Consider the following 27541-nt stretch of genomic DNA (forward strand, 5'->3'; position numbering starts at 1 on the left):
TTTGGGTTGGTGATTTCACTGTTTAGAAGGCCCCCCTCCCAGCACTGTACTGAAGACCTATCTAGTATATGTATTAAATAAGCTTCATTCAAGAACACACACACACACACACACACACACACACACACACACACACACAGTAAATAAGATGTCTTTAAACATAAATGAATAAAACAAGGTTATATATTTATCAGTTGAAAATATTGTGATCAGAGGCTCACAGGAACATAAATCTGTACTTCTCCTGGGAGCAAGGTTTCATAATTGCTAACCAGTGTTTGCAAAGACTTACTAAAATGTAACTACCATCAATAACTAGAATCAACTAAAACTTCATCACATTAGGGTCCTGAGAGAATCAGACACAGAATAGACAGTAATGTGGCCTGGAAGGAGGTTTTGGTGGGATCCACCCTCAGATCCTGTAGGGATAGGATCTACATCCTGTAGACTGTAGCCAAGAGTGTTGTTCCAGATCAGAGGAAAGCATGGAACCCGAGCTAGAGGAACTTGAGACCAACTTCTAATTCTTCTCAATATTTCTTGAGCCCAACCCTATTCCTAGGTTAATACCATTGCTAAAAGAGTCTGGCAATGATGTTACATAAACTATCCATGGCCTAAGAGGGATTATGTCAGAAATTTTGTCTTAATGTTTGATAATCCAGATCTGCACTGCCCAGTATAGTAGCCACCAGCCAAACGTGGCCATCGAGCACCTGAATGTGGTTAGTCCATATTGAGAGGTACTGTAAGTGTAACGTACACGCCTTCAAAGACACAGTATGATACAAATAATATAAAATATCTTATAAATAACTTTTATAATGATTAGATATGGAAAAATTTTAATAAGGTGGGTTAAATGAAATGCACTATTAAAATTAATTTGATCTGGTTTTTTTTTTTACCTTTTTTACATGTGGCTACTAGAAAATTTTAAATTGTATGTATGACCTACATTGTGCTTATATTAAACAGTCATCTAGAACAAATAGCAGAATTGTTAAGAATTTATACTCCAAGATAGCAGCTAACACTCACATGCTACTTATTCTGAGCCAGGAACTGTTCCAAGTATTTTACATATATTAACTTGATTAACCCTCACAGGAACACTTTAAAATAGGTACAATCATTTTCCCCCAATTTTACAGATAAGAGGGCTGAGGCAAAGAAAAGTTAGATGATTTGCCAAAGGTCACACCAGATTTGAACCTGACTGGACCCTAATTTAGGTCACATTTTTAACCATTACACATACATGCACACACATACACACACACACACACATACACACACACACACACACACAGATAAATGGCTATTTGATGTGGTCGCCAAACCCTTGAAATAAAAATTACTAACTAGTAGACAGAAAACATGGTATACATGCTTTCAGTGGCATTCTCTGGAGGTAAAAACAAGCAGGTCTATAAAGGACAATCACTAGCTTTCAAAAGTTTTTTAACAAGATTTTTCAAGGGAAAAAAATTTAATCATTATGAGTTTGAGGATTTTGTTTTGTCTTCAATCTAGAACTAGTTTAGAAAAAGAGGTCAAAAATGAGAAATAGTAAAAAGAGAAAAGTAAACATAACAATGATAAAAGAGAATGTTAAAAAATAAAAACAGGGAAAGTTTAGGGATAATTTTTAGTAAAAACTAAAAAGGTCATGTAACAGGGAAGCTCCACATTTTCAGATGAACTAAGCTTTTCTAAGTAAATGGAAAGCTAAGTCAACAGGAATAGGAGGCTGCTGGAAAAGACAGAAATTGCAAAATGAATGGAATGAGTGTTGTAAAAACAAATCTGCCCAGGCTACCTGTATAAAATTGCTTATTTGTTTCTTTCAAAAGTCAACTGAGAATTCTTTGGATGACTTTTTTTCCATTTAAGGAATAATAACTATACCCATTTATCATCCAAAGGACATTGAAATCATTCCTCTTTGGTTATTCCTGGGAAGGAAGGCATCCGGAAGAGGTAGTGTAGGAGACTGGACAACCTTTTTATACCCAAGGGATCTGCATCTCCAAAACCTACTACAGGTCTTGTAGATGTCATTTCAAAACACTGAGAAAAATTAGTCTCCCTGGCACAGCACAGTTGCGTCCCAGCCATCTCCTCTGTCACACAAGGAAGCCTGGGCTGGTAGCAGCAGCAGGTGGTGCATAACCAAGTCACCTGTCTGGGAGTCAAAGCTACATTTCAAGTCCTTCTTTGTCACTTATTATCCCCGGGATTGCAGACATCCCAGAGTTACCAACACCCTTGCTTCAAAAGTGAAAGGGTAGAAGAAGAGAAAGCTAAAACAGCTAAAAAAACTACCTGATTTTAAAATGAGCTAAGGAAAATAAAATTAAATAAATAAAATAAAATGGGTTAAGGACTTGAAAAGACATTTCTTCAAAGACATACAATTAGCCAGCAGGTATATGAAAAAAATGCTCAACATCACTAATCATCATAGAAATGCAAATGAGATGGGATGAGGTCATCTTTGTAAAGTGTCTAGCACAGAGCCTAGCACATAGTAAGAGCCCCAAAATAATTTTTAAATAGTACATTATAATGAAGCTTCTCTCCAGCTCAGACATTCTATGGATATAAGCAGCAAGCACTGTCTTCCATTCTGTGTCTTATTTTTTCTGACCCATGTCTGCTCCCTATTAAAATGCTACAACACGGCAGTGAAGGAAGAACTTAGTCTGTAATTCTGAGCATCAAAAAGCAAACCAACTGACACCAAGGCACCAGTAATGGTTCTGAGTGCGACAAGGGACCTCCATCTTTTCCGATGGAGAAGTGAGGACCCCACGTGCTCAACATCAGACATGTAGAGAAACCATCCAAGAAAGGCCCAAAGCTCAGTTCTGCCTCCAAGCCCTCTGGCTCTACTTGTTAATGACTTAAAAAGCTATTAACACACTTATTATTTCTAATTGTAGTTTTCTCCAATTGTAGTTATAAACATATCTCCCTGCCCAAAGCTCAAAGCCAAATACTGGGTAAGATTCTATATTCTTGCTGCCAGAAGCCTCTGTTTTAAATCCTTCTCTAAAAAATAGAGCCTTGTTTATAAGCTTTAGACCACTGCAGAAAAAAAGTAATATGCAAATTAGACATTTTATAACTTTACAGTTAGATAATAAAGGCAGCATTCCAAACCTCAGCTACACATTTACATAATTGCATTACCAGCATTTGTATGAGCTGTAATGAAAGTTAAGGGGAAAATCTTGCTTATTTCCTATTAACTCCAGAATAGAACATGATTCTTATTTGCCCTTACAAATAAAGCTTAACAGTTGTTTTAAAACCAGACACTACACTTGGGTTCTTTTATGGTTCCTGCTTGCCATGAGAGAGCAGCAGCAAATGTCATAAGAAGGAAAAAATGTTTACTGAAAAATTACAGTTATTCCAGAAGATTCCACTAAATACTCAACTTAATTTGCATTTGCTTTTGACAAATCAGTCTCTCACTACACATATCATCTCTTTTTTTTTAAGTGTATTTATTTATTTTGAGAGAGAGAGAGAGAGAGAGCAGGGTGGGGAAGCAGAGAGAGAGGGAGGGAGGGAGAGAGAGAGAGAGAGAGAGAGAGAGAGACTCCCAAGCAGCCTCTGAGCTGTCAGCACAGAGCCCAATGCAGGGCTTGAACCCACAAACCGTGAGATCACGACCTGAGCTGAAACCAAGAGTTGGACGCTTAACCAACTAAGTCACCCAGGAGCCCCACGTATCATGTCTTTTCAAGGTTAATTTCTTCAAGGTCAGCTTTTTTTTTACAAATCTCATCATGCACATGCAGTAGAAAGATCGGATGATACTGCCAGCAATTCCATCTGGATTCATTAATCAATAAATAGTTATTAGGTGTGCCTAGAACCAGCCTAGCATGTATCCAATAAATGCACGCTATATTGAACTGGAATTAAATGTATTCTACTTAAGAAAATAACTTAGGTACACATCTTGGTTTGTATGCCCCCAAATGCAGATCCTGAGATAGACTTTGGCTGCAGGTAGTTTATTTGGGAGAGGATCTCAGGAAGGACAAGTGAGGCGGTGGGGAAGGGAGACAGGGAAGGAAGATAAGCTACACAAGGAGCATTAATAAGATGGGTAATGGCTGTGGGCTTCAAACCCAGAAGGGACACTAGGAGGAACCACATGAATGACAATTTATAGAATCGCAGGCACTTCCCCCGGGAAGCTCTCTTTACTCCCCTGCTCTTGGCCACACACCACCTGCTTCCCAGGGACTGCAGACCAGAGTGACGCCTTAGGTTCCTGATTCTCGGACTGGACTCTGCAAATTCTATCGTTCCCCGAACCCAGGCCTCACCCGCTGTCACCTCCACACTCCACTGGTCTTGGAAACAATGCTGCCTGCCACCCCAGCCTATTGGTTATTGATCTGATTTGAAATCTTGCTTCTCAATCATTATGAATGATTTGTATGATCAGGTGTTCAACCCTTTTTGCTCATCTAGGCCCTAAAATAATTTCAAAGGACTTTGTACCACTGCCTAACACATTTTAAGTGGCTATCTATAGTTTTTTTGTCATAAGGTAAGTAGTTGCTAGATGTGGCTTGCAGTGAGCTAAAATAAAGCTGTTACTCTACTCTGTTACGTGTTTCCTATGGAATCTAAATTCCAAAGGAATTTGATACACACCATTGTCCATTTAAAAATATGGGGCTCCTGGGTGGCTCAGTCGGTTAAGCGTCCGACTTCAGCTCAGGTCACGATCTTGCGGTCTGTGAGTTCGAGCCCCGCATCGGGCTCTGGGCTGATGGCTCGGAGCCTGGAGCCTGCTTCTGATTCATGTCTCCCTCTCTCTCTGACCCTCCCCCGTTCATGCTCTGTCTCTCTCTGTCTCAAAAATAAATAAACATTAAAAAAAATTTTTTAAATATAATTGTACATGGGATCTTGTTTTATACATTCTTTAAAGTCATGTTCCCATTTCATCTTCCCCATAGAAGTTTATCCTAATACAACAAATTATACTTGAAAGAATTTTCCTAAAGAAACCTATCACAATTCACTGTAAAAAAAATAGGAAGAATGTAAGTTTACATTTTTTAAAATCTTCTATGACTAGACAGGTTCTACTGTGTTTTTTTCTTTTAATTTTTCTTCTGGCAAGATATCATTATACTTCTTATAACAAGACAAATATATTTAAAATGTTGATAAGTAAACATAAAAATTCAAATTCTACTAGAAATTCATCTCTTAGTAAATCGGACAGGACTGGTTTGTTTTTCTTCATCGGTTCATCTCTGCACGAATGAATATTACTTGTTGCTAAAATGAGAAAAGGCATTAATTCTATTCCTCGTTTTAATAAGTAACACTGAAAGAACTTTTAAAAAAAAAAAGTAAATAGCTGGAAATGGAATCGACTTTGTTACAGCAATGTCCGTCAAGTCTCTGAACTTTTTCAGAGTTACATCCGAAACAGACCACAGTGGTCTAACAGCAAAGATTATTTTGAATAATCCTCAGCAGGTCTTCAACTTTATTTAGAGCAAAGAATCGGGAGCCATTTGAGTCGTAAAAGGACACGTTTGCCAGCCATCTCTGCAGGTTGCTTCCTCAGTACCTGTATTTCCCGGGGGCTCTTGGTTTGGTGCTCAGAGTTTGTCCAGCATAGTAGGAATAAGGGGGGAACGGGGAAAACAAGAAGCCGTGCAGATTGTAAGTGTGTCTGTACACAGAGCCATCTGAGGAAAGAGGACATAGGGAATCAGAGGGTCTGGAAGCTGACTGGTTGACATGGCTCATGTCCCTGTGCACCCCTAGGGGAAGTCTTGTTTCTCCAGTAGACACACACACACACACACACACACACACACACACCCCTGTTTATAGTGCACTGACCTTGGAGTAGACCTTGTGAACCCATGTCCTTCTGAACCTTGCCTTGTGAAATTCAAAGGCCAGGCTTTCAAAACCCAAAAGCTGAGAATTAACTCTTTGGTTTGGCTCTAGCACCCTTTGGACAGGTTAGTAAAACACTAATGCTCTGGGCAGCTGCCTGAAAAGGAGGGAAGGGACAGGAGACAAACAGTTACCAGGAGGAAAAGAATACATTCGTGAATGTTTCCAAGTTGCACCTTGCCACAGATAAAATAGCCTGCTCAAAATACCAAGTAAACAGTGCACATCACAGGTGCATCACAGAATTCACCAAGTCCAAATAACCTGACTTGGACCTTCAGTTAGTAGATCTAAGCTTAGGGTGGAGAAGAAAAAAGGAGCAACTTCTAGGTAGAGAACAAGAAGACAAAAAATAGAAGGATGCTGGAAATCACCAAGGATATTTAGAAAAAAGTGGAAATAACAGTTATGGTGAGGTTCATATAACAGACAAGGGGGTGGAGAGACAGCACAGGAAAAGTTAAAGTGAGCAGTGAGGAATCAATGGAGAATTTCCATATACGGAAATCCCACAAAGTGGCCATTTTTAATGATCTGCAACCTTCATTACAGCAGATGAAATGTGAACAGATCATCAAGATTTTATTCCACTTGAAGTTATGTCAGGAAATTAAAATCTGCAGGTAGATACACTCAAAAGAATAGGCTGGCTGGTCTTCTTGCCTTCGTGGAAACTTTCCAGGGATTGGTTTAAATTGGTGTAGATGTTAAGTGTGCCTTTATTTTCCAGGTAGTGCGTGCACACATACATGCAGTGATCTGAAACAGTCTGCTACTATTTAATTATAGCAAGACATGTGTCCTTTCAGGCAGTCTAAACCAGATGGTTCCCCAATGGAATGATTTCTTTACTGAATGGTTTATTTATTGAATTCAAGATGATCCCTTCTACAGAACAGCAAGTTGGCACACACCAAAATGGTCTCAGAGGTGAATTACCAAAGTTTTACCTGAGAATTCAAAAGAGAACAACAATAACATCCGTTGTATCTTTCCTAAACAATAGCAATAATAATGATAAGGACTGTAGCATTGTCTCATCCTGGCCTTGATGCCAACAATCAAAAAGAGATAGTCTGAGACCCTCTTATATCATGATAACGACATAAGTGTTCTTCTGAAAAAGCCTTATGGTAAAGAGAATAATGCCTCCCTCCACTGAAAGATGTGCACATACTCCACTGTGGGACCTGTGAATACGTTACCTTCCATAGCAGGAGGGACTTTGCAGATGTGACTAACTTAGGGACCTTGAGATAGGGAGATTTTTTTTTTCTTGAATTATCTGAATGGGCCTACTGTAACCATAAGGGTTAAGTTAAATTAACCACTGTAACCATAAGGGTCCTTGTAACTGAAAGAAGGAGGCATGAATGCTGGAGTCAAAGGAGATGTGACAAAGGAAACAGAGACTGGAGCCATCCAGGGTCATGAGCGAAAGAACGCAGGCAGCCTCCAGAAACTGGGAAAGGCAAGAAAACAGATCCCCCCAAAGCCTCCAGAAGAAACCAGCCTTGCTGACACCTTAATTTTAGCCCCACGAGTCCCATTTCAGACTTCGGACCCCCAGAACTGTAAGATTTTTTTTAAAGTGTGTTGTTTTAAAAAATACTCGGTTTTTGATAATTTGTTATAGTAGCAATAGGAAACTAATCCAGTGCCCTAATTAAATGACAGGTACTTTCACAAATTAACTATGTAGACATAGCACTATTAACTATACATGAAAATTATATAATGTTCCCTAAAATAAAATCCTTTTTTAATAATTATCACCAATGACTTTTGATTACCCTCAATAACCCAATGCATATATGAAAATCAGTATATCACCAGGGTAAGCCCAAAGGAAATTGAGAGGTTGATATCAGAAATTGAGGGTTACTAAAAATCATGGCGGCTGCCTAACAGTGGGAAATGCACCAACAGTTGTGTTTGCTCAGAAACCCAGGAATATGAAAGAATATGAAAGTGGGCAAATGCATGTTTTTTCCTAAATTTATGATGTAGAGAGCAAGATTAAAGGCCAGAGACCACTGGGGGGGTGGAAAAGTATTATACTTAAAAAAAAATGGATCCAATCCAAATGCCATGGGCCAGCTTAAATTCTGGTGAGCCTAATGATTTTTGAAAAATATCTGTTAGAACTGCTCCCTGTGCCAGGCTCCAGGGTAAAACCACAAGTAGGAATTGATCTGTTGTATTTTATAAAATCCAAATGCTGTTTTTCTGTTTTTAAATACTTTCTTTAAAAAAACAGAATCTGAAATAGGATGCAAGGGAAGAAATGGAGACAGCACATTTTAACTTTCTGGAGTTGCCAGGCCCCAAATCTCTCCCTCTTTCCCTCCAGAGGGTCTGAAACCATGCCTGCTCCCCGCCCTCCCGGAGCTACGACTCCCAGTGAGAGGCCACTCGTACGCTGTCCACTCCTAGACCATGTTTGAGACATGTCCAGGAGTGACCAAAGCTTTGGGATTACGTGCACACATTTAAATTCCCTGAACAGAGAAAGAACAAGTGAGAAAAAGCAAAGGGTGCCCAAATGCTTGCAGCCTTATTAACACTTTCTGAGAAGTCTTTAACTATTTAATAATAGTCCAGATTTCTTTCTTTGCTTCTCCCTAAAGTAACATAGACATGTGCCACTATAATCGGGGTGGGGTGGGGAGGAGCCTATCTGCCTCCTGAAGTGATCTCAAAATTCAGCAGCTGCTTAAGCCCCAAGATTCCTCCTACACTGACTTCACATGAACTTGAGATTCCTACTACTGAAATCTAGGCGTCAAATGGGGAGGTTTTGATACGAGCAAATGACAAGGACAAGACAGTGGCCTTGGGAAAGTCTGTGAATTGGGCTTGGAGGTGGAGAGACTTCAAAGTGCAGATGCCTCTGGCATAAGCCCGTAACAGGAATAGAAAGAGCGTGAGCATTTTTAGTGATAGCAGAGAAACAGGGAAAATGCTGTCTCAAGCAAAGCTACTAATTCCACTTACAGCAATCTGTACAGCAATTCTTTTTTTTATATATGAAATTTATTGTCAAATTGGTTTCCATACAACACCCAGTGCTTATCCCAATTCTTAAAGATAATTAACAGCTATGAAAAAGCCTTCATGTTAAGGATTTTAGCAGAGGGGTGGTGGGTGATAAATAATACATCTCTCCTTTGTCCAGGTTTCTAATTAATAAACAATTAGCAAATAAGACGAACAGAAAAATGCTAGTGGGGAATAAACTATCACGTTCATGACCAGTATAGGATGGGCTGGAGAATAATACACTTGTATGTGAGGGACAGAGGGCTTCCTAAAACTGAACACAAGAATCCCTCAGGTCTACCCAGCTGTATTAGTTACCTACTGCCTAACAGACATACCTAACAAGCAGCCCCAAAGCTTAGTAGTTTTAAGTGACAAACATTTCTTATCTGACAGTTTATGTGAACCAGGAATTTAGATGCGGCAGAGCTGGTTCAGGGGCTGGTTCAAGGTCTCCCATGTGGCTACAGTCAAGGTGTTGGCTGGGGCTGTGGTCATCTAAAGGCTCAACTAGGAGAAGACTGGCTTCCAGACTCACTGACTATTGGCAGGAATTCATTCCTCACAGGCTGTTGGGCTGAGGGCCTCATTCCCTTGCTGGATGTTGGCCAGAGACATAAGTCCCTTGCTGCGTGGACCTCTCCTTAGGGCTAACATTGCAGCTTGTTTGCCTCCCGGGCTCTATGACACAGAGAGGGGTCCAGAAAGACAGAAGTCACAATCTTTTTGTAACCTAATCTCAGAAGTGATAGCCCGTCACTTCCACCATATTTTGTTTGTTAGAAGCAAGTTACTAGGTCATGCCCACACTGTAAAGGGAGGGGAAATTACACAAGGACATGATTACCAGGAGGCAGGGATCATCGGGCACAGCCCACCATGACCAACAAGTCAGATGGTGCTGGGGTAGGGCAGTTCACCTCTCTTCGCCCTTGCCCCAACCCAGCGGAAAAAATCCTGCTCCCTGTAAGCAGCTTTGCCCCCAGGAGAAACGATAGTGAATGTGGCACACTGCACAGGCTCTTTCACACCCACCAATTGGGTAAATGAATTCTGAATGAGTGAGGGAGAAGTGGAGAGAGGCTGTAAGCCTTAGTCTGATCATGGAGAGGGGAGAAAGGGAAGAAGGAGGTCCTTCCAAATGGAAAGAAACATCAGGAGTAAGGAATGAACAACCCCCCAACACTCACAATACCCTGTTTATTATGATGTCTAGTTTACATATAAAGAAATTGAAGCTTATAGAGATTGAGTAACTCACAGTCATGCAGATAGTACGTGATGAAGCCAGAATCTATAAATACCCAATCCTTGAAGAAGTGCCATACTCTGTATTGTAATTATACTTCCCCATATTCAGAATCTGCTTGGAAGCAACTATTTGATGAAGACATTTAGACTTGCCAGTGAAAACATCTCGTTTCAGGAATGAGACTCAATTGTTCCTTCTGTGCCCTTAAATATCCCCTAAATCTGATGTTCTGTGACAGTAACGAAACAATAGCTCTGCCAGAAAATAAAATACACACCTGGCTTAGAAGCAAGCAGTCACTGGAGTCAACCACACCTCAGTCAGGACTGGGCAACCCATGCTTACAGCCAAGAGACTTGTCAGTAGCTTGAAGCCCAGACAGCGGTGGTGTGTGTCCAAAGGTTTGTCCAGAATGCATGGGTGGGATGTGTCACTCCTGATAATGTAACAGGTCGCAAAAGCACTGCTTTGAACTTGAAACAAGATATTTGCTTTCATCCACTACCCAGTGTCTCCTGCCCTTTTGTTCTTTGATATAGGCTATAGATCAAAGATGGCAACACTTCACTTCCTGCGGCCTTTGAAGTACCAGCTCCATACAACAGCTATTTCTAGCCCTACATACTGCACAGAAATATAATGCCTAGGAACCTTTGTCTCTTCAAGATTTCACATCTTTAAAAAAAAATGGACGAAAAAATTATTTTAAAAGAAAAATGGTCATATGTGTACCCTCATATTTAGTCTCATTTATTCAATGGATATTTGAGTACCCACATGTGCCAGGACGGTGATGTGTGCTGAGTGTCAGACATGAATAAAACAAAGGACTCGTGTGCCAGGAGCACAGGGTCTAGTGTGGTGGAAATAAGTTGACTCCCAAAGACAATACAATGGACGCTGTAGTAAAGGAATGTCCCAGGTCTCCAAAGAGGGTATGCACATGTGCATATGTGAAGGGGACTCATGAAGACAGGAGATTCTGGGTCATGTACATACTTATGCATCTCTCCCTCTGAGACTTGGTCCACTAAACTGCTCTTTCCTTGCCCAGAACAAAAGAAGGCTGGGGGTGTGAGGGGTGGGGTGTGTAAAGAGACTAGGTGGGGGTCCACAGGTCAGGATAAAGAAACCTATGTGAATAATGTTTCCCAGAGAAAGAAATAAAATGTATAATGGATGGCTAGTGCACAATTAGCAAATACACCCAAAGCCTGTGAGATTCCCCACATCTCCAGAGGAAAAGTTTCCATCTGAATGAGAAAAATCCAGGCTTTTGCTGAGTCTCAGTCCTCACCATTATTCTCCTCTTCCAAATGTCCTGCAGAAACCTATCTCTCCTTCCAGATCAAATTTTGCTTGTTGGTAATACCCAGGTTCTTCTAGAATAGGGATTACGCCAGATTGGGGGGCTTTACTAGAGGGTCAGTTTTTCCCTCTACTCATCACCTCCCCCACAAGTGAGCAGTGATAGCATTTATACAAATTGCCCAGTGTGGGAAATCAAATAGTATGTCCTGGTTAAAGAGATTATAGGAAACGCATTACACTACTTTCTTAACATGCTGAAAACAGCTGACCAGTATCTAGTTAATGCGTATATAGGGGTTGGGTCCTGGCTGTGCTCATGAATTCCTTCGACTATTTTATCTATGGAATATCTTATCTTGTTCTCCACCCTGCTTTTGGCATCTGCTCTTTTGTAGTCTTGAGAATGCCTTGTTTTTTTGCACGAGCTTTCCATACGTTCTTACTGGCACATAGCCATTGACATATTGCGCAATGTTTTCCCTTTGATGTATGCCTAATAAATACAGGAGCTTGAGAGCAGCTCAGGGAGACTTCCCTTAGCCTCCCTCTCACCTCTCTTAACTTGTAGGGTCTTGAGTAATCCTTTCTGCCATCCTTGGCTTTGCTGGACAAAACTGAAAGCTGAACCCACAGCCCAGTCTTCATTTATGTATACAGAGCAGAATTTCTCTCAGGCAGCACGGACTCTCTTTCCCGTGTCAGCAACCACAACAATTTCCAGCTGAGTATCCTGTGGTACACATTAAGCCTCCAGGAGTTAGCTTCTGCTGTGACAGACCTACAGGTCACCATATCAGAGAAACCAATGATGCACCTGTGGGCCTCTCAACAGTTGACTTCAATACTCATATCCACCCCCTCAACCCATCCTCATACCCTACACTTGGTTCTCTTTTTCTCTCCGGGTCACTAATGCTGAATTCAGCTTCCTACCGCCAGTTCTCTCACACAGATAGCTCTTCCCTGTCTGACGTTTTCAGAACCTGCGTGTTGTTCTTTGCAATTCACTGCTTATTCTTCCCTTCCCTTGCCATGGCCCTTGGGGATGGAGGTAGGCCATCATCAGAGCTCCTTGATGGAGATGGTAACACTGGATGCCACAACAGTCTTCCTGTTACTGAAACGCTATAGAAATGGAAAGTTCTAAATCTGGGATCCCTAATATCCATACCAGGAGTCAAAATAAAATGGAGCCTCCCACATCTTTGTTTCACAGAACTACCTGTCTATGTAAGAAACATAAAACAGGCTGTGGCCACTGAAGAAGAGACCCAAGTATGCAAAACAGCATCCCTGAATTCACTAAGGTCAGTTCAGACCCTCGTACGGAGGCACACTGCCTTTATTTATAAATGTCTTTACAACTTATTTTTAATGTTTTTATTTATTTTTTGAGAGAGAGAACACAAGTGGGGGAGGAGCAGAGAGAGAGGAGGACAGAGGATCTGAAGTGGGCTCTCTGCCGACAGGCTGACAGAAGTGAGCCCGACATGGGGCTCAAACTCAGGAACCGTGAGATCATGGCCTGAGATGAAGTCAGACGCTTAACCAACTGAGCCACGCAGGCGCCCCTTTGTCTGTACGACTTTAAACTCTGACATGAGCCCACCACCACAAGGTGTTCATCTTCGTGTTTTTGTCTGCCACAGCCTGTCTGCTTTCGGCCGTAATCAAAAATCTGGCAAAACGACTTTCATGTTTTACATATTTACAATTTACAATCCTGTCTACGACTGGGAAAAGCTGAGTTGTTAAAATCGTGTACCCTGAACTCCTGGTCACAACGAATGTTGATACATTATGTTTCTAGCATGAACTGGAGAGGCAACGAGCAATTTTGACCCAGCCTGTACGATGATCCTGTTCAAAACCATGCCACGGTTTCATCAGCTCTGAGGCAGGGCTCCACCTGAATACCTCACCGAAGTAAGGCCCTGTCACCGGACGACACAACCAGCCTATCCCCCTAAAGGTGATAACGTACACATCAGCATCGAGCAAAGACAGAGATTCTGCTGTGTAGCACGCTACCCCAAAACGTAACGGACCAAGCAACAGTCTTTTTATAGCTCACTGTCTCAGTCTGTTCAGACCGCCATAACAAAATTCCAGAGAATGGGGGGGGGGGGCATATAAGTAACAATCATTTATTTCTCAGTTTTAGATGCTGGGAAGCCCAAGATCATGGTGCCGGCAGATCTGGTGCCTGGTGAGAGCCTGCTTCATGGTTCATAGATGGCCACCTTTTTGTTGTCACCTCAGAGGGCAGAAGAGGAAAGGCATCTCTTTGGAGCTTCTTTTATATGACCACCAATACCATTCATGAGGGTTCTGCCCTTAGGCCCTAATTACACGGGGGTTAGGATTCACCCTGTGAACCTGAGGGAAACACAAACATTCAGACCACGGCACTCATGATTCTGCAGGTTACCGATCTAGGATAAGCTAGGTGGTTCTACCGTGAGCTGAGCTCCCTCAGGCATATGGGGTGGGGGAGGGGGTGGTTACGTGGCTCTGCTTCTAGAAGCGAGCCAGCTGTCAGCTGAGGTGCTTCATTCACTGCAGGACAGTCTGAACATGGTCTCATTGTCCTTGGCAAGGTTCCAGGAGAGGACAGAAATGCACAGGTCTTTTGAGACTGTCTTAGTTGTCTACTATTGTGTAACAGTTACCATGAACTTAACACAACAACCATTTATTAGCTCACGGTTCTATAAATCAGAAGTTCAGGTGCACCTGGGTGGCTCAGTATGATAAACGTCTGACTTTGGCTCAGATCATGATCTCATGGTTCATGAGTTTGAGCCCCATTTCAGGCTTTGCACTCATGGAACAGAGCCTGCTTGAGACTCTCTCTCTCTCTCTCTCTCTCTCTCTCTCTCTCTCTCTGCCCTTTCCCCACTTGTGCACTCTCTGTCTCTCAAAATAAATAAATAAACTTAAAAAAAAAAAAGAAGTTCATCAGAATATGACTGGCTTTTCTGTTCTGGGCATCACAAGGCAGAAAACAAGCTGGGTTAAGTCCTTGTCTGGACGCTTCTAGGGGGAACAAATCTGCTTCCAATCTTTCTCGGTGTTGGCAGAATTTAATTCTTTGTGGTTGTAGGACTGAGATCCTTGTTTGCCTGCTGGCTGTCAGTCACTCTCAGCAGTCAGAGGTCTCCCACACTCCTTATCATATGGCCCTCTCCAATCAGAAAGGGCACTTCAAATAGTTTTCAGGCTTCATATCTCTGACTTTCTCAGAGATCTCAGAGATCTCTGACCTCTAGACCCAGATTCAACGGCTCATATGATTAGGTCAGGCCCACGTGGATACTCCCTTTGTCTTAAAGTCAACTGATTTGTAAAGTTAATTATATTTTCTGCAAAATCCCTTCTGCTAGAATGTAATCATAAGAGTGATAGCTCATCATAGTCACAGGTTCTGACTGAGTCAAGGCAAGGAGGGTCACTGTGGGTCACACAAGGGTGAGGGTCACTGTGGGTCATCTTGAAATTCTGCCTACCACAGAGGCCCATCAACCACTGGCTCATCATCACATCTACCACATTCTAAAGACCATAGCAGATCAGCCCACATGCAAACAGTGGGAAACAGATGCTACCTTTTGATGGAAGAGTCACACTGAAAAGAAGCATGGACACAAGGAGGGGTGAAGGATTGAGACCACCTTTTGCAATCTGCCACAGACAGCATGCATGAGACTTCCTTACAAAGTCCAGTGGCAACACCCATAGTAACTCTTGCTGCAACAAGGTGGCCAGGAGGGCAAGCCCATGTCTACGTCCAAGGATGAGAACATGGATGGGCAGGCAGCAAATGTCGGGTGCACACTGTCCATGGAAGTAGAACCAGCCACCTTTATTTCCTGGCCTCTCCATTCCACAAAACCTAATCTATCTTTCCTCCTGCTCTCTCATCGGTGCAATAAAATATCATGATGCTTCCACACCTCACTTCAGGAGGGGGGTAGGCGGACAGGGGACTTGCTTTTCCCAAACCAGAAACTGAGTATGTTAATATCCTCTCTAGATACCCTGCTGACTGTGTTTGTTCCCAAAGAAAAGGATGAGAGGCACGTGCAGAGGAAATAAAAGCTACAACCAGCCAGATGGGAAAGTCAAAACTGGCACTTTAGGTTTCCTTTCACTTACCGATTTTTCAAGATTCATCGAGTTTTAAGTCCTATCTTTGTAGTAAGTCCTAGGAGCTCTCACCTCCCTTTATATATAAAACTGAGGAGTTGGACAAGTTTAAAAGAGATTACCTATAAACTCAGATGCAGAAAGAGACAAGAGACTCAACTAATACAAAACTGTTGGGGTGGGGAGATTTTCTGTCCTCGGTGGAGTTTTATTTATTTGTTATTAAAAGTTTTTGAGACATTGGAGGCAGGGTCAGAGAAAACAAGATTTCAACTATCAGCCTCTTTTTTTTTTTTTTTTGGTAGTGTTGAAATGGCCTACCTGTGTTCAAATGGTTTTTCAGAGCTTAATTAGCTCATAGAATGTTGAGGAAGAAGAAAAAGAAGAAGAAGAAGGGGATGGGGAGGAGGAGGGGAAGAAGAAGAAGAAGAAGAAGAAGAAGAAGAAGAAGAAGAAGAAGAAGAAGGAGAGGAGGAGAAGGGAGAAGGAAGAGAAGATAAAAGAAAGAAAAAAGAATTGAAAGAAAGAGAGGAAAGAGGGAAGGAAGAGAAAGAAAGAAAGAAAGAAAGAAAGAAAGAAAGAAAGAAAGAAGAAAAGAAAGAAAGGAAGGAAGAAAAGAGAAAAGGGGAGAAAGAGAGAAGGGCTGCTGTATGATTTCTGGGCCACCTTGGAGGTGTGTACCAACTTTAGAATGAAAGCTTATAGGGAACATATATTTCTTTTAAGGACTCTCAACAGCTGTCAAGAATCATGCCTTTCCCTGAATACATCACGTCACTGCTCTCACATCTCAGCTAAATAGACTAAATGTACCAAACTGCATAATTTCACAAGTCGGGTCTGCCAAACTCACAAGTTTCCATTGCTGCTTGGAGTCCAGCCAGCATCCAAGGGCAAGAGGGAAGTGCAAAGTCAAGAATCACTTTCAGGGAGAAATACAGGCAAGAGAGGGTTGGAGGGAGGGAAGGAAACATTGAAAAGTGAATTGTACTGTGCTTTTATTTATTTGAAGATAGCACACGGTTGGAGGGTTTGCAGATTGTTTCTTAGCTTCTTCAGATGAGATGCAGATCACTGTTGTTGGTAGAGAGCTCTGAATAATAATGTCTGGGGGACAAACTCGAGCCCCTTTTCACATATTACTCCCCTTTGTCACTTTCCATTTATGTGTATGCTATTGAACCGGCAACGGACATGTTTAACTTTCTTTTTTGAAAAACTATTAGCTCAGCTGGTGGTCTCTATTATTTCCACATTTAAGCAATAAAGCAGTGCCTCTTTTTAAAAATCTGACTCTCTTTTTCAGTTAAGTTCGGTGCCAGATCTCCCAAAAAGACAGCTGAAGTCTATTAAATATGTTGATCACTATTATTTGGAGAAGGTGTTGGCAATCTTTTGAGCAGGGTGCAATGCTGCTGATGCATTTTTCTGACAATCTACAGATGAGACAAGATAAAGGGGAGGGAATGCGAAGCTGGGTGTTGAGGTGGACCTGGGGAATGACTCTCCTAGACTTTCTTGCTTCTCCCTGACATCAATCAGAAAGCGGGGTAGCTCTTTAAAGTTTAAATGCCAGGAGGGACAGTTAACCCTGCCTGGTCTCTAACACTGGATCTGCCTTTCAGCAAAACTGTCTGCAATACAGGAAACAATCACATGGGAAGAGCAGGAGCCTAAGCCTGGCTCATAGGGCTGTTATCCTGAATCACCATGTGCCTCTCTGGACAGTAGGGTCTCCAGCCTCGAAAATCATGCAGAGGTGGCCCCACTCCCCAATGTTCTTGTGGTTATAGCATTTCTTACTCCATAATAATAGACAAGCTGACTCTCATATTTAAATGCATTCATTCTAGGGGTGCCTGGGGGGCTCAGTTGGCTAAGCATCTGACTCTTGGTTTAAGCTCAGGTCATGGTCTCATGGTTTGTGAGTTCAAGCCCCACATCAGGCTCTGCACTGACAGTGTAGAGATTCTCGCTCTCCCTCTCTCTCTGTCCCTCCCCTTCTCTCTCTCTCTCCCTCAAAAAATAAACTAAAAACATTTTTTAATAAAAAATAAAAATAAATGGATTCAATCTATAGAAACCAAATACAGCAGAGGCACTTTGGGGGCACTCGGATTTACCTAAGGAACAAAACAGGATTAATTCCCTCAGGGAACCTGCTCCCTAGTAATTTTAATGCATTTCACTTTCAATTTGTTTTTCCTGATGGAATTATAAGAAAATTATGGTCACCATTTTGATGGTATATAACCATTTTGAGATCATTACATACATCCTAAAATATACTAACATAAGGTTGTAAACCATGACTTAAAAATTAAAGTCCCTTCAATACTTCATGAATTTCCAGGTCCATAGTCTCTTGGGCTGCAAAACTGACCTTGAGAAACAAAGAAATGTACTGTCCACTCAAATGTGCTTGCTGAGAAATTTTGCTGTCAACATATTTCAAGTTTTTTACACATCCTCCAGACATCAATGTGTAAACTATTGTTCAATTTTTATCCATTATTCAAATAAGAAAACAAATATGTAAAAGTGTATCAAAAACTTTCTGGATTTTTGTGTGCGTGTAAGGGGAAAGAGCTGATGTACACTGAATACATTTTAATTTTGTTAATTTTAGTTTATTTTATTTTAAAGTTTATTTATGTATTCTGAAAGAGACAGAGACAGCATGAGTGTGGGAGGGGCAGAGAGAGAGGGAGAAAGAGAGAATCCCAAGAAGAGTCCACACTGTCAGCACAGAGCCTGACTGGGGTTCAAACTCATGAAACTGTGAGATCCTAACCTGAGCCAAAACCAAGAGTCAGACGCTCAACCAAGTCACCCAGGGGCCCCTAATTTTTTTTTTAATTTTAAATTAAAAAATAGAAATAAAGGTTTTTCCTTCTTTTTCCTGAAGCTAATGTGTATTTAATAAAATACCAAAAACAAAAACAGAAAAAAAGCCTAAATTAGATATTCACAGATATCCTCTTGAGAAATTACAAGAGAGCAGGAAGGTAAGTTAACATGCCCATCTCTGACTCCATCCTGAAGACCTCAAAAGCTTCCTCCCTCTGAATTTTCTGTTGCTAAACCACAGCATTTTCATATTTAGCACAAATAAAGAAAATGACTCCCTCTCTTTTTTGACTTTTTCACTGAGGATATGGGATTGGTTACTCAGCTATCACATGGAGGATTGGTGAAAATATTTCAAGCACAGCTAATTAAAAAAGACTTTCCTGAAATTACTATATTTGTATTTAACTTCATTAGAAAGAAAAAACAAATATAAAATGTTACAGATAAAAATAAATAGAATTACTCAGAACAGGAGGAAAGCATATTGAAAAAATGTTAGTACTGTCTGAATAAAATGGGACCAAAGTTACCTTCTTCATAGCCTTCTTTTCTACACTTTGTTAGCTCAGAGAAAATCAAGTCTTCAATATGAAAAACAACTCTGTGGATAAAAATGTGATCTCTCACACAGTAGAACAGGGCATTATCTACATAGAACTTTCTGTGATGATGGAAATGTTCCAGATCTGTGCTGCCCCAATAAAGTGGCCAATCATAACACGTGGGTACTTACATTCAAAGTAACCAAAATTCAATAAAATTAATAATTCAGCTCCTTGGTCACAGTAGCCACATTTTAAGTGCATAATAGCAACATGGGGCTAGTGGCCACCATATTGGGCAGCACAGTTCTAGAACCTAAGAAAGATGTTTAGGTATGCAGTGAAAATACATATCCAAAGCTTTGTCAAATAAGGGTGGAAAAGGAAAATGTTTCCCAAAAATTATTCATGGAGCATGAGAAAATAAATCCACTTTGTATATTTTTTTCCCTCTTGCCATCACATTTCACCCAATAATTAAAACAACTTAGCAGTACTTTTCATCCCAAAGCCTTGAGCAAATTCTCAAGTCTTCCTCTGGAGAATTCTCTCGATGTGGCTTTATACAACCTGTCTACAGAAAGCACACTTCCCAAGTACCCAACGTATGTTTTTCATGTGAATTCACTTTTCTGGTTCTTTGAGTATAATTATAATGGAAATTCCCCCTACATAAAGCCTATCACTATCTTAGCAACCACATTTTCCAAGTCTGTTCCCACAAAGCAGATTTCTCTATTTAGTTTTGTCTATTTCTGCAACCCAGACAACGCAATAAATTTCCAAACTGTCAAGAAAGATGAAAATAGACAAAGTCCCTGATTGTACAGGTAAGCCTCTGGAATGCCTTTCCTTCCCTGTGAGAACTGGCATAAAGCAGGAATTCCAATGACCCCAGGTCAACATTTGAAGGCTGGTTGGCCATATTTCTGCCTAGTTTTAGTCAATGGGTATCAGACTACACATATAAATGATAGCGTGTATTCATCTATACAAAGTATAGATCTAATTGAATTTTATTGAATTTTATTCTAATAAAATTGAATTTTATTCTAATCTATACAAAGTATATCTGCACAGAGTGTAGTTTGGGGGCTTTTGCGTGAAAGAAGAGATACCCTTAACCAGCCTCAGTTTCATATTCAAAGGCTTCACTCAGATGCTTAGGGTAGAATTAAGGTGAGGTCAGGAGCTATCCAAAGCATCCCTCCATCTCTACCCACCCCAGAAGAAGTTTACCAGAGTGAATTCCTGGAAATTATTTGCTTTAGTCCTCTGGGATTTGCTCCAGTCTGGATAGGTGAGAAATAACCTAGCAGGTAAATTCCCTCAAGGGAATCTCTTCAAGAAGCAAAACAGTTTGGGGTCTCTCAGAGCTCAGGTCTGCCCAAGATTAGCTTTGAGGAGCTCATGTTTGTTGATTTTCGCATTCATCACCATTATCTACATCTAAGCCATCTTCCACTAGAGACCAGACATTAGCAAATGACCTCAAGTGGACTGTATGTGGAATTAGCACCCATGGGACATGATTGTTGATTAAATATATTAATAAATATATTGACTTCTTGAGAATTCAATGCATATGTTTAATGCATATCATTACAGCTAGGGTTCTGTCCATAAATGCATAAATGTATATGTACGTGATCTCTAATACAATTACTAATGTGATTTACTCCCTAAGCTGGTTGTTTGGTTAATAGGTACATGCTTTACCCCCAAGATACCTAAAGAGCATTTTCTCCATTACCTTCATACTTACTGAGCCAGTTCTGAGCACAATCCCAACCCCAAACTCTTATCCCTAAGACTGAACCCAATCCAGATGAATTCCATGGGAAGAAATAAGATTTAAAAAATGAGGGGTGCCTGGGTGGCTCAGTCAGTTAAACATTCAACTTTGGTTCAGGTCATGATCTCATGATTCACGGGTTCGAGCCCCACATCAGGCTCTGTGCTGACAGCTCGGAGCCTGCAGCCTGCTTTGGATTCTGCATCTCCCTCTCTCTCTCTCTCTCTCTGTCACTCAAAAATAAGTAAACATTAAAAAAATATTTTAAATTAAAAAAATGTAAAAAAATTAAAAATGAGATATGCCCAGGTCAACATCATGATTAGCCTGATCTACAATATCAAGCTCAACAGTCAGTTCCGTACTCCACCCAACCCAACATTTTACCTCCAAAAAAGATGACATAAGGCCATAATTGAAATATGTGTGGAAAATAGCAACATTTAGAGGAGAAAAAAATGAGGGAAGGCAAAGTGTACAGATGAATTTAAACACTCCATACAAAGTCTTCCTCAGAGAGACAGCAGGCCCAGGTTTAAAGTAGATGTTGGCAAACACTGGTCCAGAGCCAAATCTGCCTGCCTGCTTTTGTAAATAAAGTTTTATTGGAACACAGCTATGCCCATTGGTATGTGTATTGTCTGAGGCTGCTTCAGGGTACAGCAGCAGAGCATGATAGAGGCCATGTGGCCCAAAAAGCTGAAAATATTTACTATCTGGGCCTATAGAGAAAAAGTTTGCTGGCCCCAGGTTTAGAGTTTTAGATTTTACTGACAATGGTCCTTACTGGAGTTCCCTGAAGCAACTATTTTGAAAATGAATGGGGGCGGGGCGCCTGGGTGTCTCAGTCGGTGAAGCGTCCGACTTCGGCTCAGGTCATGATCTCGCGGTCCGTGAGTTTGAGCCCCGTGTCAGGCTCTGTGCTGACCGCTCAGAGCCTAGAGCCTGTTTCAGATTCTGTGTCTCCCTCTCTCTCTGACCCTCCCCCGTTCATGCTCTGTCTCTCTCTGTCTCAAAAATAAATAAACGTTAAAAAAAAAATTTAAAAAAAAAAAAAGAAAATGAATGGGGGCAAACACTTCCATCCATTACAGAGTAGCATGTGAGCCACAGTCTAAAAGGCAGTTCTCAGTCTTATCACTCCATTGCTGTGAGTTCTGAGAATAACTATTACTTTAACATTTGGTAAACTTATCTTTAGGAACTTGAAAGAAGGCTGGGAACATCTCTGAAGTTTAATTTCAAAATATGTTCAAATCCAAGTTGGGGTTCTCCAAGTGGGTAGCTAGAATAAGAATGTATTTGCCTAGAGGCCTTTCAAGGGGATGTTGCTGATTGTTACTTGGTAAACCCAGGCCATGAAGAGAGCTTGAAAAACAGGCATAATTGCTTTTCCAAGTTTGCACCATAAATAATCATTTTTTAAAAGGTTCCAGTAACTTACCCGCTAGGAAAAAAGAAAAAGGGGAAAAAAGAAAAAAACAAAATAAGGAAAGCAGTAGTTTTGCTCTAAATGAGGCAGTAGTTTTGCTCTAAAATAATCATGTTTGATGTCATGCTGCCATCTGCAGTATTTCGCTATTTTCACCCAAATACAGGGTTTTTAATGAGCGCTATCACCTGCGTCTGTGATATTGAGGAAGAAGAGCTATGCCAGTTAAACAGGAAGAGGACATTGTAGACCAAAATTTTATCTCTGGTCATGGGGTTCCTTCCTTCCGCCCCCATACACCACCACCATCGTTAAGACTGTTCTGATTCCTGAGCATGCTTATGAACAGCAGCGATATTATAGATGAGAATGAATTCATGTGTCGTACCGTCAGAAGTGCCATAAAACTGTTCAGAAATTCTGTAGGTAGTTCAGTGTCTGTTCACACACGCAAATGCGGTCACAATTTCTGAGTGTGCTGTGACAGTCAGTCCAAAACAGCCAATTTAAAAAAAAAAAAAAAAACTCTGGGAAATTTGGGGATTAAATAATCGAACGGGAGCACTGGTTCAGCAGCATATACTAAAACTGGAATGACGCAGAGAAGTTTAGCATGGTCCCTGTGCAAGGAGGAAGTGCAAATTCTTGAAGTGTTCCATATTTAAGAAAAATAATAATAACCTACACGGATGTGTTAGTTTTCTGGGGCTGCTGTAACAAAGGACCACAGACTGGGTGGCTTCAACAGCAGAGAATTATTATCTCACAGCTCTAGAGGCTCAGAAATCTAAGATCAAGGTATGCAGGGCTGATTGCTTTCAAGGACTCTCTTGGTTTCTCACTCTTCCCCCTCTATGTGTCTGGGCCCTAATTTCTTCTTATAAGGACACCAGTCATTAGATTGGGGCCCACCCCAATCACCTTTTTCATCTGCAATTACTTCTTTAGAGACCCATCTCTAAATACAGTTCATTCTCAGAACTGGGGGCTTAGGACTACAACATAGGAAGGGGGCAAGGAGAGCAAAACTCAGCTCATAATGGAAATAAGTCAAATAAAGTACTTGCTTCTAATGTTTGAAACCAAAATGAATGGAATACAGAAAGATTAAGGCATTAGCATACCAAGAAAGAAAAACTGGTGGTGGGGAGGGAGGGAGGGAGGGAGGGAGGGAGAGAGGGAAGGAAGGAAGGAAGGAAGGAAGGAAGGAAGGAAGCCAAGGAAGGGAGGAAGGAAAGGGAAAGAAAAGTTTCATGAATGACTGGAGTCTAATTGGCCCAAACAAGAGATCTTGCTTAATTAAGGAATGCACCCCATCTATGCCTACCAGGAGCCCATCAATTCATGAATATCAGAATCTACGTTGAAGACTGGATGATCCCAACTCTTAAGGCCACTCATCTTTGCCTGTTACCCTCTGGATTATCCAATAGTGTCTTGAAACTGCATTGTCACCATAGCAACCAAATGTTCTAATGCTCTGAAGCTATCAAAGAAACCATACACCAGGCAGATCCCAGCAAAAATTGCCCCCAGAGGCGCCCTTTTAAATTTGCCCTAGAGATTTAATACAAATGGAACAAAACAGGGGGAAAAATGGATCAGCTACTCTCAAAAGGTGTTAATGGTTCACTGCTGAGCACTGTGGTCTGCAGTGTCTGTTGAAGGGTGGAACCCATGCTTTTCATGCCCTGGGAGTCACAGCAGACATCTCCCCCTGTGATGCTTCCAGTAAAGCAACGGCCTGATACTTCACTGGCTGCTCCCATGAAGGATGGCTGCACTTACCCCATTTCTTAAGAAAAGACAAGAGCATGCATTTCTTATGATCCCTGTGAAGGGTGGGATGCGTGTCGGGTATTTTACATACAATCCCTTATTTGACAATCACCTTTTCAATCTCTTCAACCACACAGCTGCATTTCACAGAGAGCTATTTTATAAATGTTAATTTATTTTTGACAGAGAGAGAAAGAGAAAGAACACAAACAGGGGAGGGGCAGAGAGACAAAGGGAGACAGAATCTGAAGCAGGCTCCAGGCTCTGAGCTGTCAGCACAGAGCCCGACGCAGGGCTCGAACTCACGAGCCGTGAGATATGACCTGAGCCGAAGTCGGACACTCAACCAACTGAGCCACCCAGGCGCCCTACAAAGACCTATTTTATACATAAATGGTTATAAAATATGTAAACAATATAAACCATATTTTGCAACTATTTTGTTTTTATGCTTTTAGAGAAAAACAATAGGCTGCAATTCAAAGAATGAATTATGAACTGGAGAATTTTATGTTGTTTTCATCTTGCAGTTTCACAGCAACTGTGATATATTCTCACAGTGGGGATATTATATCTCAATTCACATGTTGCTTAGGTTTTTTTTTTTTTCACTCATAATTTTGAATCATAAAATACACAGTCAGAGACAATACAACTTTTAGATTCTCTTCTTCCCAAAACAATAACTGAAGTACCTAAAGCAGCCACTACTAACAAAAAAATTGTATTTTTCATTTACGGAAAAAGTGCAAATAAGTGCTCCATATAAGCATAATTCCAATTACTGCTGCAAAGGAGAAACACCTGTGGTTGTAGCAGCTCCACTTAGCTTACAAGATGGAACCAGTCAGTGGAAGTATTTTATGGTGCAATAGTGTCATCTGGTGGTTTATATGAAGATTTCATATTTAGTTGCAGAGAGTGACTATCTAGATGTTTGACAATGTTCCTGGCCTCTTTTTATCCACTTTATTACTCTCCTGATCTCTATTAGATACAAAGAATCTAATCTGTACACACAGACATTGTAGACTCTATATGGTGTTTAAAGCTTATGAATGAGGTGGCTCCGGGAGTTCAAGCCTTAAACCTGGACAAGAGGGCACTCCGCTCTAGCCCATTTAGGGGGTTCCCCTTACTTCCCCTGGCTGTGCCTCTCCTCGCAGATCAGAGCCCTGGGGCCAAAGGACGTGCCTGCCCAAACTCAGCCCTTCTCTTACTGCTATAAACCCTCTATCTCACCTTCACCATCAGTTTCACTTCCTTGCATCCTATTAATGCACGAATGCTCTCATTTTGCCTCAGGTTTTAATGACAACAGCGGGCTTCCACTTCCCAGACACGATTTGCGTTAGAGCAGCTTCCCGAAATAACCTGACACATGCCTTCCCAGCAGTAATAATAATAAAGGGGAATTTAAGATACAAAAACAGGACGTGGGATAACTCTTCCCTCCCCTTCAAGTCTTCGTGTCCACAAAAACCCTCCACATTTTCCAAACCTTAGACCTTTGCTGCCACCTTCAGGACGCTTGTCATAACAGCACGTTCTGAACGGCTGTTTACTTCCTGCAAAATGTTACATAAAGTTTCAGTTATACAAGATGAGTAAGTTCTAGCCATCTGCTTTGTAACATCCTGCCTATAGCTAACAACACTGTATGGCACACTTAAAACTTAAGAGGGTAGATTTCATACTGTGTTCCTACAATAAATAAATAAAAGCTATTTGAGAGAGAGGGGGAGAGAGAGGGGAAGAGAAAGAGAAGGAAGGAAGGAAGGAAGGAAGGAAGGAAGGAAGGAAGGAAGGAAGGAAGGAAGGAAGGAAGGAAGGAAGGAAGGAAGGAAGGGCAGACGGACAAGAGCATGCATTTCTTATGATCCCTGTGAAGGGTGGGCCCGTGCTGGGTATTTTACATACAATCCCTTATTTGACAATCACCTTTTCAATCTCTTCAGCCACACAGTTGCATTTTACAGAGAGCTATTTTATAATAGTTTATTTATTTTTGACACAGAGAGAAAAAGAGAGAACACAAGCAGGGGAGGGGCAGAGAGAGGCAGGCAGGCAGACTGGCTACCAGAGGAGGAGCCTGGTTGAATCTTATAATAGAACCAGCTAAGAAAGAAGCGACTAGCATTTAGACCATGGCATTTTACTAATCTTATAACACACTTTATTTGCTGCTGTATCGAATAATAGAATAAAAATAGCTAGCACTGGGGCGCCTGGGTGGCGCAGTCGGTTAAGCATCCGACTTCAGCCAGGTCACGATCTCGCGGTCCGTGAGTTCGAGCCCCGCGTCGGGCTCTGGGCTGATGGCTCGGAGCCTGGAGCCTGCTTCCGATTCTGTGTCTCCCTCTCTCTCTGCCCCTCCCCCGTTCATGCTCTGTCTCTCTCTGTCCCAAAAATAAATTAAAAATGTTGAAAAAAAATTTTTTTAAATAAAAAAAAGTAGCTAACACTATATATATAATGTAGCTATGATAAATAATAAAAGCATGAAAATGTCATGTTTTATACATATAACAAAACCGTGGATATAGATGATGCAGACATATCCTATAGTAAGAAGGGATGGCACTTACATGGCTCGCTATGTGGCAGGCAGGGTTCTGTGTATTTTATCACTGATACCATGTTTACACACTTCTTGTCTCGACAACCACATGATACTATCATTAGCCCTCCTTTACGGGCAAGGAAACTGAGGCTGTAAGAAATTAACTTGTCTGAAGTTCCGCAGCAAGTGATAGCTGAGCTGGGATTTAAGCCCCATGTATCTGCCTTCAAGGTCAGCGTTCCTCACAACTGGATGAACCCCTGTCCTTTCAGGAAGCTGGACAATGACAAGAAAGCATGAGGCTGTGAAATAAGAAAACTCAGATGTGGCGTTGCCTGGCATTCCTCCACAAGTATCACTAGGTGCTGGGAATGCAGAGGGGAATGAGACAGGCAAGGGCCTTGATCACTATTGTGCAAGCTGGTAGGAAGGAGAACTTCCCCTGGTAAGAAGAGAACACAGAAGAGAGCTGTTTTTATTTTCAAAAGAAAAATATGTGTGATCTGTGTAGCTTATAAAATACCTAAGATATTGAGAGTCAAACTAAGGTGGTTAAGAGAGGAAGTAACCAAGAAGCTGTTTTATGTTGGATGGTCTGAAAAGGGGTGACAGATACTAAATGATACTAAATTTTCTGGAAAGAAATTTTTTTTTAACTATCAAACTGAAGTTCTATGGAGATAGAGAAAGTTCCAAAAATACATAAGAGCTGGTGCAGAAACCCCAAGGGAGGGAAGCATGTCGACAAGCTTCAAGAGCACAAATAGGGCCTGTTGCGGCAGTGAGGAAGAGGAGGGAGAAGGATCAGGGCAGAGGTCTGAGAGCCTGGAAGGGCTGCACTGTGGAGGGCTTCATAAGCCAG

The 27541-nt window shown here is 41.3% G+C and overlaps 1 non-coding gene across 1 annotated transcript; it reads left to right on the top strand.

Annotated features, from left to right (window-relative positions):
* Positions 1 to 22900: 22900 nt before the first annotated feature.
* On the top strand, positions 22901 to 23002 carry LOC124527370 (U6 spliceosomal RNA). Its single transcript, XR_006965834.1, has one exon. It is a non-coding gene; the product is annotated as a U6 spliceosomal RNA (small nuclear RNA).
* Positions 23003 to 27541: the final 4539 nt, after the last annotated feature.

Source organism: Lynx rufus, unplaced genomic scaffold (assembly GCF_022079265.1).
Source record: "Lynx rufus isolate CCGP_SWC_20201006 ecotype Redwood Valley unplaced genomic scaffold, mLynRuf1.p SCAF_5, whole genome shotgun sequence".
In the NCBI taxonomy this organism is placed as follows: Eukaryota; Metazoa; Chordata; class Mammalia; order Carnivora; family Felidae; genus Lynx; species Lynx rufus.